At 42.7% G+C, this 12,006-nt stretch overlaps 1 protein-coding gene and 1 long non-coding RNA gene across 2 annotated transcripts in view; both read left to right on the forward strand.

The window, feature by feature from the left end:
* The first annotated feature begins 803 nt into the window (after positions 1-803).
* Positions 804-1,952, forward strand: LOC138967216 (uncharacterized). Its single transcript, XR_011455877.1, has 2 exons — positions 804-1,603; positions 1,816-1,952. It is a non-coding gene; the product is annotated as an uncharacterized lncRNA (long non-coding RNA).
* A 5,787-nt stretch (positions 1,953-7,739) lies between these two features.
* LOC138967771 (uncharacterized) overlaps positions 7,740-12,006 on the forward strand; it is a 107,623-nt gene continuing 103,356 nt past the window's right edge. Inside the window, exon 1 of the mRNA XM_070340427.1 lies at positions 7,740-8,125. The gene's annotated coding sequence lies outside the window, so the exon portion shown is untranslated. The remainder of the gene's footprint in view (positions 8,126-12,006) is intronic.

Below are 12,006 nucleotides of genomic sequence, written 5' to 3' on the forward strand. Positions count from 1 at the left end.
TTCATGTAGTCGTTTATAACTGAGGATGAACAATTCGCTTCATGACGAGACAAGTATAAATGCCATTCACCCAAACTGAAATTGACTTCGCTGCCGTCTGCTCGCATTGTGGCGCCTGTAGTCTGGGGACTCGTGGCAAGAATACACCACAATACTGCAAATCATTGAACAAATTGTAGTTTTCTCAGCAATTGCACATAAAAGTACAAAGAATCGATTAAGAGGATGACACAAGTCATCCAGCAAGTATGAAAGGGTGAAAAAATTAATTAAATAAAAATCGTTTCGAAGGTAAACAACGCAGTGCGGGAGATAACTCCAACACGAGTTATCCGCGACCTTGGGAATATTAGCCAATCAGATTTTAGACGTATCGCTTTGCGCGGAATACTTGTCGTCTGCTTGAAGAACAACAGCATGGCGTTTGAGCTTGCAGAATGAAGGCGCCTGCTATATATTTTGCACCCACGACCTTCGAGTAAACGGTAAGATGCTTCCAGTTACATGTATACATGTTTTTAATGGGGGGGGGGGGGGGGGGAGGGTAGACGGGAGGGGGTGAGGGGGCGCGAAAGTGATTGCAATGAATGCCAGATCTGTATCTGTGTCAATACGTTGAAAATGAAAAACCACTTCTGTCATTTGATCGACGGAAGGGAGGTGCGCATATAAATAAGTCCTAAACTGGGTGGAGATCAGATTTAAAGATCTCCATAGATCCTGCCAGAACTTGATCGTCCTGTAGATGGTTCCAGTCTACGATCGTCCTGGGAAAATAAGACTTCCTGTGAAGGCAGCGGCTATTGTCCGTAACACTGTTTCAACACTATTTGTTGACACAAAATCTTGGAAACGCCTTGCTGTTTAGATCTGTTCGTGTTTACCTTGCTTTCGTTTTTAGGTGGCCCTGACAGTCAGAAATCAAATTGAATTTTGTACATCTTCGATATGTAGGTAATTGGTAATTAACTCTTGAATCTTGATGATGTTATTGCATGTACAGAAATCGGTACGACATAAGAAAACACAGACATTTGAAGTGCATGCTTCATTCAATCCACGTGCGTTTTGCGTGCGGTCACTACTGGGTTCTCTCATTCGCTGCACAGAGCCGTAGACGGATCATGTCACATAATTATCTAATGTAACCTAATATTCTAGCCATGCGTGTTGGTACGTGTGTGTGTGTGTGTGTGTGTGTGTGTGTGTGTGTGTGTGTGCGCGTGCGTGTCTGTGTTTGTGTGTGTTAGTGTGTGCGTATGTGTGTGTGCCGTGTGCGTGCCTGTGTGGGTGTGTAGAGAGAGAGAGAGAGAGAGAGAGAGAGAGAGAGAGAGAGAGAGAGAGAGAGAGAGAGAGAGAGAGAGAGAGAATGTATGTGTGCATGTGTGTGTTTTTATGTGTGTGTGTGGGGGGGGGGGGGGTAGTTAAGTCGCATACAGCATTGTCTTTCATGTGATTTATTTCCTTGTTTGTCTGTATTTGATTCGGTTTTATCACTCTGGATACAGAGACGTTTCCTGACCCTTGCATCAGTCAAGAGAAAGCATGGATTCAAGACCACTGCCAAAACAAGGAACGTCTTCTGAAGACACGGTTCGCGAAGGTATGAGGCGAAAGGGTGAGGGGGGGGGGGGGGGATATGCCTGCTCGCTTGTGTATTAGGTGTGTGTGTGTGTGTGTGTGTTTGTGTGTGTGTGTGTTTGTGTGTGTGTGTGTGTGTGTGTGTGTGTGTGTGTGTGTGTGTGTGTGTGTTTGATTAAGTCACAAACAAAATTGTTTTGCAGTTGATTTATTGCCCTTGTTTGTTTTCATTAGGTTATCTCATCCTGGATGCAGAGACTTCCCTGGACCCTCACAATCTCCCGGAATCTGTCCAGGAAAAAAGCTTGGATCCCAGACCACTGCCAACACAAGAGGAGTCTTCAGAAGAAGCGGTTCATGAAGGTAATTCACACCCATCAATGTTGGAGGCCCGTGCCCTGGTCGACTGGTCTTTATGTGCGATATGCCAAACAGAAACAGAAGAAAAATGAGTAAATCCGACACAATCAACATTTGCCAAAGCTGGCGTGCAGACTGGGTACGGTCGTGTCGTCGACAAATTTTGAAACTTGAAGCCCTTGGGGATTCGTCTGTGTTTGTTTTGAACAAGGATCTCCTTGAACAATGTAATGATATGAAGACAACCTTTGAAGAGAAAAAAGCTGTATGGCACAGAACCTGCAGGAACAAATTTGATAACCAGAAAGTTGCTCGTGCTGAGAAGAGATACTGGAAAGAAGAAGATAATGACCAGAAAGAACTGCACAGCCCCGTCAAAACAAGGAGGACGATAGGACCTGTGTGTGACCGTGATGCGGAAAAGATGGTACTTCTGAAAAACTTGTGAACGCATGTACATTTACCATCGACCAAACAATTCGTGAATATGCAGAGATTGTGCAGGACCGATCACTCTTGGGAAAATTATCAGAGGGGGATATGCATGCCTTGGACGCCAAATATCATTCATCTTGCAAGTTGACTTTGTACAATAAATCTAAAAAAGCCTTAGAAGAACGGGGAATTAATGACGCACACGAACAAAATGAGTTAACAGTGTTAAGTCAACTCCTTTCTTTCATTGAAGAAGAGAGAGAAAGCAAGTCCATGTCACTGTTCAAAATGTCTGAACTGTGCAAAGTGTATGACAGCCAGTTTCGTGAGCTGCACTGTTCATATAACAAAAAGGTTCATACAACAAGACTCAAAGAAAGACTTCTTCATATGGTGCCAAATCTGCAAGCTCAAAGGCAAGGGAAAGAAACTGTCCTTATTTTCGATACAGACGTCAGCAGTTTGCTGAATTTTGCAAGAACATTAGATGATGACGCATTTCATCTTGCACGTGCCGCACAGATTGTCCGTAAAGATATCCTTTCCAAAGACTATTGTTTTGACGGTACTGTTAAGGCCTCAGCAGACGTTGTTCCCGAAAGTCTGCGTGCACTCACAGGTATGATAATGCATGGAAACGTGTCTGGTTCGACTTTGACGGAGATCAGCAACAAGCAGAAGTCAGTGTCGTCAGTTTCCGAAGTTCTGATGTTCAACACAAGGAAAGGAGACAAGAGAAGTAAACGACCCACATCTTCAAGGTAATTTCACTCAACGTCGAGGGACACACCACTGTCCAGAAAGAGAAAATGTAAGTTTTACGCCCTCACGGCAAAGCCATTAGGGGCATGTTACAAGGAAAAAATCCGGCTTTGTATGAAAATAAAAAATAAAAATGCAGGGGGGTGAGGGGTGTAGACCGCTGGCTGCCGGCTGCTAGAGGAGACCTGAAATGAGCTAGGGACCCGGTTGGGTCGTCTTGGGTCAGTGCTGAAATGGTTACTTTATTGGCTGTTGGCCGAACGGACACCCGGGCTTCATATTTTTGCATGCATGTATTCGTGTTTCCAAGGCCTGAGGCTTTCGCTGTGACCCTAGGATCTTTATCGTGCGCATGCGTGCACACGGGGGGTGTTCGGACACCGAGGAGAGTCTGCGCAAAGTTGACTCTGGGACACACATCTCGCGCCGAACTTGGGGGTTGAACCCACGCTGATAGTAACAACCGGTTTTAAAGCCAGCGCCTCTACCGACTGGGCAAACTCCCCACCCAATATGTTGTGGTCAAGAAGTTCCATGGAGGGCGGGGGGTATGGAGTAACACATAGTGTTTTGCTCAGAACATTCCCACCCAACCAGAGCCGCGCTAGGGGTACGCATTACAGTGGAGCTGGCAGTCAGTGCTACCAAATGTCGTCTGTGTCTACCACTCGGTGGTGACTTAATGTGGGTCTATGTTAGCAGATGCCAACGCAAGCAATCTGATGCAGAGTCAGGAGGCGGTTTGGTACAAGAGAACCTTAGAGGCCACAGCCTCGGCCGTCTAAGGGATCTGTGTGTATGGAGGGACATTTGGTTTCTGAGGTTCAAGCGGAGCTGTTGCCTCTGCTCCCACATTCCCGTGTCTCAGGAGGCGTTTTTGGTATGGAAGCAAACCTGTAGGTTGGGGCCTCTGCCTTTCAGGATGCCAGGACTACAAAATGTGTGTCTTGAGACACATTTAGCTTAAGATTCCAGAAGTGGATCTGTGCTGTGCTGGATCTGCTGCAAGCACACTAGAACCAGCTCGCAACAGTTGAGGTGAACAGATTGGTGACCAAGACCATCATCGGTATCTCTCCGAGTGATGGGTGTGGGCGGAGAAAGTCTCCCGGACTGAGGGCATTCTCCCTTCTGTAGCGGATGAGACTAGCCATCTCTTCCTGGAGAGTGTCACAACCTTCAAACACGTGTGTGAGGTGTCCAGTCTTGCCACACTGACAGACTGCCTTGTCCCAGTAGATGCGGCTGCTGACCGTGCGCAAGCGACGCAACAGGCTCATGGGTCTCGGGGGGAGTGGGAGGTGGTGCCCTTTCCTATTGTAGGGGAGGTGTATCCATCCTCTCTCTTCACATGTTTGTGACAGAGTCTGCTCTCTTTCCTCTCTTTTTAGCTTGGCTAGTAGTAGTTTGGCTTCCAGCAGTTTGGCTTCCTGGCAGGAGAGCCGAATGTCTGTCATTGGCATGGTTGACATAGCCGCTGGCCATATATATACTGGCCTTCTTTTATACCTCAGAACAAGGCAGAAGGAAGTCATGTGCTCCTGTGGCGGCTCATGCTACAGAAGTGACATCCAGGCCTCATAAACATCGAGATAGACGGAAGTTCTGTATTGTTGTTTGCGGGAAAGTGAGGTAAGTGATATCAAGCTCATGATCACTCAAAATGCGTGTCAAGCGATTTAGTGACCCTGTTACCTTTCCAATGGATACATCGTTTACTCTGATATGCAGATATGGATCCATCAAACATTGCTGTTTTGCGAAAGTTTGAGAAGATGTCGCGTAGGCATCGTTTCTCTTTTCGCGAGTAAAACGAACAACACGCGCCCCGAAACCAAGTTTACAATTTGGTGAAAGATGTATTTCTTTCACTGTGAACTTGAGACTGCGTGCTTTTGTATGTTTAATTGTCGCAGGGGATACTAAAAAGGATGTGTTCTTGCTCTGTTTTGCACTTTTACTAACTTGCTAATTTTGTGTGCGATTTTAGGAAATGATGCTTTATTTTTTATGACGAGTATAATCGTGATGATTTAATCAAATTGTCATCCTCTCATGCCATTAGGAATACTAAAGGGCTTTCTTTTTCTTATTTTGCAAACCTGATTCTGACAGAAACTGGCAGTATATAGACTTTTAGAATTGATGCGTTTCTTTTTATGAATAGTATAGGTTTGAAGGTCATGACCTTTTCCGATCAGTTGTGTCATCCTCTTATTCGATAGAGAATGTAAAAAGGTATATGTATGCCAATTTTGGTGCTTTGTTCAATGATATGCAGTATCCTGCCACGAGTCCCCAGACTACTGCGCAAAACTAATGCGCATAAGAAACGGCGTCTGCTATCAAAACCTGAGATCAACGCATCGACGCAAAAACTGTCCTTTTGTAAGTTTGGAACAACAAATCAAGGTCAGAACAGCTATAATTATAATCGCTATTGTGTTTTCAGCGTAGCAATAGGGTCCGATATTTAGACTCGAACAAGTATAATGCGACTCGTCTTCGACTCGTCGGCATTATACTTGTCTCGTCTAAATATCGGACCCTATTGCTACGCTGAAAACACAATAGCTGTTAATAATGCCTCATATTAATTTTGCTTCCACATTGTGGGATGGCTGCAGTGATGTTCACTTATTGAAACTCAATTCTTTGTACCGTCGTGCTGCAAAACTTATCCTGTATGAATCGCACATGTCTACAGAAATGAAGTTAAACAGCCTTAGTTTCCTTCCCCTAAAAACCCACCTTGCATACAATAAGGCTGTCTTTATGTATAAATTAGTTCATGGTGATGTGCCCAGCTATGTGCAATCCTATTTTACACATGTTACGAAGAGGTATGGGTCTCAAAATTTACTTCCTCCAATTCCTCGTATATAGATCTTTATAAATCCAGCTTAGCTTTTTCAGGATCATCTCTGTGGAATTCTTTGCCAATAGAAATCAAACGATCCGCATCCTTAAAGGCCTTTAAAAGGCAGTTGCACACACATTTGATCACACTGTAAACTGCCCCTGTCCAGTTTCCATTGTGTACTCGGATACTGTATGCAATGCTCTGAAGTGTGTGTTTTTTGGTGTGTTTTTTAAATATTGCATATGTAGTTAATCTGAATGCGTAATCCCTCGTCCCCCTCCCCCTTCTTGAATCTTAAGCTGCCTGTATATGGCCCTGTTCGGCAATACATTGCTGTACTTTGTTAAGAAATTTAAAAAAACATTTCCGTTATTTGTGTCTGGTTTTGTTTTTTTATGACTTTGCGGGTCCAATATTTTTTATGTTTATACTCGACCATTATTTTGATGTTTTTCTAGTTTAATACTTTGATGAGATACTGTTCATTTTAGGTATGAAATGATAGCATGTGCATGTGTGTAGGTATGCAAGCGCACGCTCGCGCGCGCGAGCATGTGTGTGTGTGGGGGGGATGTGTGTGTGTATATATGTGTGCATGTGTGTGTGTGTGTAAGTGAGTGTGAGTTTGTGGGTGTGTATATATGTGTGTGTGTGTGTGTGTGTGTGTGTGTGTGTGTGTGTGTGTGTGTGTGTGTGTGTGTGTGTGTGTGTAAGCGAGTGTGAGTTTGTGTGTGTGTGTATACGTGCGTGTGTGTGTGTGTGTGTGTGTGTGTGTGTGTGTGTGTGTGCATGTGCGCAGTCTTTGCTCTCGTTCACAATTATTCTCTGTATATGTTCCAAGGACAGGTTGGAAGATTAGGCTAAGCCTAAAACCTTAATCCTTATGTAATACAGTTCTGAGTTTTCTTTCTCTCTCTCTCTCTCTCTCTCTCTCTCTCTCTCTCTCTCTCTCTCTCTCTCTCTCTCTCTCTCTCTCTCTGGAGCAAGACACTGTGCCTCGCGGTGCCATATCTTACGCTTTCTCACTCTCTTTCTTCCTCACCGGCCTGAACTGACATGATGATAATATACATATACCTACCTGCACGGCAGAATAGCTAGAAAAGGCGGGGGAGGGCATCGGAGAGAAGGATGAAGGAGCGGGGGAGGGGGCGGATTGGGTGGTGCTGGGGAGGGATGTCTGGGAGAGAGGATGAGTAAATGAGCTGATTGCTCTTCCACAGAGCGCGTGCGTTTCATGCGCCTAGCGCGTGCTGCTGGAAAGCTCAGTGCAGGAAGATTAAAATCACGCCACAGAAATGCGGCTCAGAACGAAACCCGTTTGATTTACGCGGTGTGAAAACAGGTGCTACAGTTGTGTTTACTAAGTTACACCAAAAAAACTGACACCTGATTGACTTTAGAATAGTATATCTGGCAAAAAATCAAACATACTTTGTCTCTTGACTGTTTTTTTGTGAATTTGTGCTGACGTTCCTGTCACTTTTTCCTGTTGCTAGTACGCGACGAGGTTGTAACGTATCTATAGATCACCTCTCTCGTTTGAACCTGCTGCTGAGTAGCTGAGGATGCTTTTGTGTGGTTTATGTGTAAAGAGAGATCGAGAGAGAGAGAGAGAGAGAGAGAGAGAGAGAGTCATCAGGCCAAATCCAGCCTGCAAGGGAGGGTAGAAGGTGTGCGTGTGTGTGTGTGTGTGTGAAAGGATAGGTAAAAGTTCAGCCACATGCATCCAGTCACGCACACGGCATGCGTGCATACCGCGCTGCAGTTGTCAGTGTTGTTGTTGTCTATCCTAAGGCTGAACCGAACATGCCGCAGTTACCATGGCTGTTTGGCAGAGTAAAGAAACTCTAGAGGAATCTTTGAGGATTTCGAACCACTCCTGCTTGGTTATTGCTGTTGCTTGGGTAGATATTGGTGCTAGACAACTGGCGCATTTCTGCAGAACTGCTCCGTCGGTGACTGTGCAGTTTACTCTATCTGTTTGCCGGTGTGTTGCTGAATGCCTAAGTTTACTACAGATTGTCAGCGTCAGTGCCAGGAATCTGTGGTGCTAGCAATAGGAGGGAGTAGATTTTCAAAGTGTGTACAAAGTCAGTTCAAGTTGCGGCATGTGTGAGATAGGTAAGTACTAGTTATTACTGATTTGAAAGCTTTAGCTGGAATGTACAATGATCGATATATATATATATATATGTTTTTTGCATGATTGTGTTTTCTATGTTTCGGTGCTTCTGACATCGTTATGAGTTTGTGCAGGCGGCTCTCTGCAAGCTTCTATGGTTATTGAGGGGAACGTCAAATCAGTTGCAGTGACACAGACTCCAACATTATATTTACACAGACACCAACATTATACTTACACAGACACCAACATTATACTTACACAGTCACCAACATTATACTTACACAGACACCAACATTATACTTACACAGACACCAACATTATACTTACACAGACACCAACATTATACTTACACAGTCACCAACATTATACTTACACAGTCACCAACATTATACTTACACAGACACCAACATTATACTTACACAGACACCAACATTATACTTACACAGACACCAACATTATACTTACACAGACACCAACATTATATTTACACAGACACCAACATTATACTTACACAGACACCAACATTATACTTACACAGTCACCAACACACAAACACCAACATTATACTTACAGTCACCAACATTATACTTACACAGACACCAACATTATACTTACACAGACACCAACATTATACTTACACAGACACCAACATTATACTTACACAGATCATATACTTACACAGACACCAACATTATACTTACACAGTCACCAACATTATACTTACACAGTCACCAACATTATATTTACACAGACACCAACATTATACTTACACAGACACCAACATTATACTTACACAGTCACCAACATTATACATACACAGACACCAACATTATACTTACACAGACACCAACATTATACTTACACAGACACCAACATTATACTTACACAGTCACCAACATTATACTTACACAGTCACCAACATTATACTTACACAGACACCAACATTATACTTACACAGACACCAACATTATACTTACACAGTCACCAACATTATACTTACACAGACACCAACATTATATTTACACAGACACCAACATTATACTTACACAGACACCAACATTATACTTACACAGACACCAACATTATACTTACACAGACACCAACATTATACTTACACAGACACCAACATTATACTTACACAGACACCAACATTATACTTACACAGACACTCAGGCGGACAAATGCGCGCGCACACACACACACACACACACACACACGACAAGCACGCACACACACATACACACACACACACACACACACAAGCACACACACACACACATACACATACACACACTGACACACAGACACTACACACACACGCACACATGCACACACACACACACACACACATACACACACACAAACATACGTACACACACACACACCCACACACACACATAGACACACACACGCGTACCGTCACACGCGCTCGTACACACACTCCAACTGATGAGCTAAGAACATCAGAGAGAGGGAGACAGAGATAGACACATCCAAGCATCATGTACAGCGCAGACAGAAAAGCACAATCGTGACCAGTTTCGACGTGTGAAAAGATCAATCAGGAAAATGATTTCTTTTTTCACATGAAAGATACACCAATCATAGTGAGAAGATTCTTAGGCTGAGTCTAGAGTCAAAGTGGCATCACCGATACAGATGATAACGGCGCCTCGGAACTCTTACTGGTTTTTATGGCGTGGGATGGGGGTCAGAATGAGGTACCAGGATGTGCCCTATTTGACTCCACATCAGAGAGAGCGAGAAAGCAAGGCGGGTGTGTGTATGATTGGTTGATGGAGGGGAGGGGGGGGTATGCGGGTGTGTGTGTGTGTGTGTGTGTGTGTGTGTGTGTGTGTGTGTGTGTGTGTGTGTGTGTGTGTGTGTGTGTGTCGGCATGTGCATGCAGGTGCATGCGTCTGTCTGAATAGGTATGTGTGCCGTAATGTGAGTTTGTCTGTTATGTGTCTGCACCTATGCTTCCTTGCCCTTTTTTGCAGGGAGAACAGGATTCAGAACAGCTTCCCCGAGAGTTTATTTGTATTACATTTAGTCAAGTTTTGACTAAATGTTTTAACATAGAGGGGGAATCGAGACGAGGGTCGTGGTGTATGTGTGTGTGTGTGTGTGTGTGTGTGTGTGTGTGTGTGTGTGTCTGTGTGTGTGTGTGTGTGTGTGTGTGTCTGTGTGTCTGTGTGTGTTGAGCGATTCAGACCAAACTACTGGACCGATCTTTATGAAATTTGACATGAGAGTTCCTGGGAATGATATCCCCGGATTTTTTTTTCATTTTTCGATAAATACTTTTGATGACGTCATATCTGGCTTTTTGTAAAAGTTGAGGCGGAACTGTCACACCCTCATTTTTCAATCAAATTGATTGAAATTTGTGTAAAGCAATCTTCGACAAAGGCCGGACTTCGGTATTGTATTTCAGCTTGGTGGCTTAAACATTAATTAATGACTTTGGCCATTAAAAATCTGAAAATTGTAATAAAAATTGTTATTATATAAAACGATCCAAATTTACGTTCATCTTATTCTACATCATTTCCTGATTCAAAAAACATATAAATATGTTATATTTGGATTAAAAACAAGCTCTGAAAATTAAAAATATAAAAATTATGATCAAAATTAAATTTTCGAAATCGATTTAAAAACAATTTCATCTTATTCCTTGTCGGTTCCTGATTCCAAAAACATATAGATATGATATGTTTGGATTAAAAACACGCTCAGAAAGTTAAAACGAAGAGAGGTACAGAAAAGCGTGCTATGCAGCACAGCGAAACCACTACCGCGCTGAACAGGCTCGTCAGTTTCACTCCGTTATGCACAAGCGGCGGACTACGGTCATTGTGAAAAAAATGCTGTGCGTTCAGTTTCATTCTGTGAGTTCCACAGCTTGACTAAATGTAGTAATTTCGCCTTACGCGACTTGTTTCCTTTACATTTGTGTTCAAGACAGCTGATTTGCCTTAAGGCATATATCCGTCAAATAAATCATTATGTAATTATTTACAATTTATAACGGAGATGTCTGTTCGTGGATGTCTTAAGGCGTATATATATATATATCTCTCCATTTTCTGTTTAAGTTGAGGTGAACCGGTTTTGACGGATCTCTTTGATTGTTTCAACTTTTGCTAACATGTACGAGCGTTTTCGATTAAGATTCTCCTGTCGTCCAACATGAAATAGTTGTTTGTTTTTTGTTATTCGGTGTTTTGTTGTTGATATGTTTGGCAGGACCGATCTTTATGAAATTTTACATGAGAGTTCCTGGGTATGATATCCCCAGATGTTTTTTTCATTTTTTCGATAAATGTCTTTTATGACGTCATATCCGGCTTTTTGTAAAAGTTGAGGCGGCACTGTCACACCCTCAATTTTCAATCAAATTGATTGAAATTTTGGCCAAGCAATCTTCGACGAAGGCCGGACTTCGGTATTGCATTTCAGCATGGAGGCTTACAAATTAATTAATGACTTTGGTCATTAAAAATCTGAAAATTGTAATTAAAATTATTTTTTTATAAAACGATCCAAAATTACTTTTATTTTATTCTTCATCATGTTCTGATTTCAAAAGCATATAAATATGTTATATTCGGATTAAAAACAAGCTCTGAAAATTAAAAATATAAAAATCATGATTAAAATTAAATTTCCGAAATCGTTTTAAAAACTATTTCATCTTATTCCTTGTCGGTTCCTGATTCCAAAAACATATAAATAGGATATGTTTGGATTAAAAATACGCTCAGAAAGTTAAAACGAAGAGAGGTACAGTAAAGCGTGCTATGAAGCACAGCGCAACCGCTACCGCGCCAAACAGGCTTGTCACTTTCACTGCCTTTTGCACTAGCGGCGG

Source organism: Littorina saxatilis, linkage group LG5 (genome assembly GCF_037325665.1).
Source record: "Littorina saxatilis isolate snail1 linkage group LG5, US_GU_Lsax_2.0, whole genome shotgun sequence".
NCBI lineage: Eukaryota > Metazoa > Mollusca > Gastropoda > Littorinimorpha > Littorinidae > Littorina > Littorina saxatilis.